The sequence below is a fragment of the Lolium rigidum genome, chromosome 2, assembly GCF_022539505.1.
Source record: "Lolium rigidum isolate FL_2022 chromosome 2, APGP_CSIRO_Lrig_0.1, whole genome shotgun sequence".
NCBI classification, from domain to species: domain Eukaryota; kingdom Viridiplantae; phylum Streptophyta; class Magnoliopsida; order Poales; family Poaceae; genus Lolium; species Lolium rigidum.
The window spans coordinates 26,148,040-26,151,046 of NC_061509.1; positions in this window are offsets into that span (position 1 = coordinate 26,148,040).

The following is a 3,007-nucleotide window of genomic DNA, read 5'->3' on the forward strand; positions in this document are numbered from 1 at the left end:
CAGTGATCCCTCTAATATTAAAAAAGGAAACTAACATTGTAATCTCTTCCTGGGGTGTTTGCCCCGAGACTTCCTAATGACTTCTATCCAAATATCTTCCTCATCCTCATACTTCTCATCATCTTCCCTATCATACTTACCAGGAGTAACATCTAGAGCCTCACTATCAGAAATTAAGCCTGTTTTTGGAGATTCAAGATGTAACTTCTCACTAGGAATCTCCACATCTACTAACTCACTCCTAGGTGAGTTGAAACTATGATGATTACTCTCTACCCTACCATTAGCACTAATAGCAGAAATATCTACACCAACTTTTCTAGCTAGAGATTCAAGATAATCAGCATCAAGAGATTGAAAAACATTAGACTGCATTATACCTTTCATTTTCTTGTTAGGCTCCTCCAGATTACTCCTCTTCTTGTACTCAATTGCTTTCTTCATGACATCAATGGAAGTATCCACCCTAGAGCTCTGTCTGGTAGCTTGCACAGGCCCCCAAACCTTCTTCTTCCTTCCTTTATCCTTGTCAACTTTGTCCAGGATCACCTCCTTGTCAGGTTTCTCCAGAGTGGGAAGAAATTCATCTGGTAAAGCAGCCTCAAGATCATCTACCATCATCTCCACTGTCTCCATAGCCCCCTCCTGGTGACCAGCAAGAATCCCTTGTTCCTCCAAGAGAAAGTTCTGAGCTTCTTCTCCCACTTCATCCTGAGAGCAACTGCCATCATTCTTCCAGATGAACCTACCATCATCACCAACACAGCCATTTTTGAGCAGCAGGTCATACACCTCTGCACCACTGACATATTCCTTGATCTCTTCCCCATCAGCAACCAGTCTTCTCACCACAGACCCAGAGCTAGAAGCACTAGGAGTCATCACAGTAGAGTTGGCATTAGCACTCCATGCTGCATTATTCCTATCAGTTTCCATACCATCCTGCCTCTCACCATTTTGCCCTTCATTTCCATGTTCATCATCTCCATCTGAAGGAGGGGGAGGTAGAGGAGGGGGAGCCTCAGCCACTCCCATAGCAGGCTCTCCTTCTGCTTCAAACAACAGTTGATGAAACTTCCCTTGAAAATGGAACAGCCTACCAGCAGGAATCCTAGTGGCATCTCTGTATTTTATCCTGACCCTGACCACCTCAGCACAATCTTTGAACACACTCATCCAATCTATCTCCTCCAGAATTCCACATACAGAGATAGCTTGAGCAATACAATTCCACTCACACCATGGAGGTTGTAGGCCATGGATTTTCATCCAAGTTTCTTGCATGACAGCTACTGGATCTGGATCATCATCCCAAGCTCCACTTTCACCCAGACACCAGGTTTTGTCAGACCAAACCTGGGGTAGCCAATCACCTGTTCCACTGGGAGATGTGGTGGAAATTTGACCAGATAAGACCACTGAGTAAGCTCCCTGATCTGCCAAGGCCAGTTTGTTCTGTAAATCCCAGCAAACTCTTTAGCTAGCACTGCTTTGGTTATGTTGCCCTCTTCTATCAACACCAATCCACAGTTCTTGGTAGTAGCCACAGGGTTCATCACTACATCAGGAATCTCAATGTGAAAGAAACCCAGGCCATTTGCTGCACTCCCAATATACTTAGCTACCTGAGGAGGCCTCTTGATCACTGGACAACCCTCAACAGCATGATTGGTTGCCTTACAGATAAAACAAAAAGCCTTCTTATCACATGACTGCTTGAAATGCCCAGGTTCTCCACATCCCAGACAGATAGTGTCCACATAGGACATCTGATTAGGAATCACTTGAGCAGTTTCCCCACTCCCAGTACCTTTCTTCTTCTGCATCTGCTTGGGTTCTCCACCTTTTCCTTTAGCAGTAGTCACACCCTCTGTATTCTGATTGTTCTGGGAGAAATCTTCAGAATTTGGAGCAATCCACTGATTGGATGGATATCCAAACTGTTGTGGAGGGAATTGAGGATATGCACCCTGGAAGGCCCAAGGAGGAGGCATCCCTCCAGGCACGAAACCATAAGGTTGAGGAGGGAAAGTGAAGCCACCTTGATTATGTGGAAAATCTTGAAATGGTTGCTGTTGTTGCTGCTGGGAGTTCTGATTGAACTGGTTACCTTGTTGCTGCCGATTCCAGTTATCACCTCTCCCCCACCAGATCCTCTTCCCCTGTTTCTTCCACCACGGCCACGATCGGCCATGATCAGCTCCTCCACCTCTAGATCTATGACCTCACACTCTTCAGCCCCCAAGTAGCATAGGCCTGGTCTCTCTGGTGGCAATGGCGGCGGAGAGGGAGAACTGCGAACCCTAAGAAGGGAAGGAGGGTTTATATATGCCTCTCCCCTCGTGGGTGGCTTGGCCAGATGCTGTGGGATATTCCAGAGTTGCTCAAAAAGTAGCTCGATCTCCTTATCCTCCATATCCACCGCAGGTACACCTTTTGACTCGGTCCACTGCGCCATGGACAAGCTTCTGGAACCCACCACCACTTCCTCTTTCTCCCCTTTCCCGCCAATACTCAGAGTAGCAGTCCCTATCAAGTTTCGGACGCCTCACAATCTTCTACAGGCAAACTCAGCAGCTGCGCATGGTGATTGAGGATTAGCAGCGCAAGTGCCGCCTTCAGTTCTGAAACCGCCAGCCCCAGCGGCCGAGGTCTCTTGTTCCAATGCGAGGAAGCTGCGCATGAGCTCGCTGAACTGCCAAGTCGAAAGGGGATAATTGCTTCTCCAGGCACAAACCCCTCCCCACCGGGCGCCGCTTGATCACCGGCAAGCTCTGCGCCGTGTCCAGAAGCTCCAGATCTCTCTGTACCACTTCCTGCAACCTCACGAATCTCGGACCAGGCTTCCGCCCCTGCAACGGCGCCTGTAGCGCCAGAACCACATCTGCGGCGACTTTTGCTACTGGCGCCGCCTGAGACTCTAGACCCCGCCGCTGCCCCGAGGAAGGTGAGCTCGGGATCAATGGCGATTGGCCCAAACGAGCCCACGCAGAAGCTGAGGCCTCCG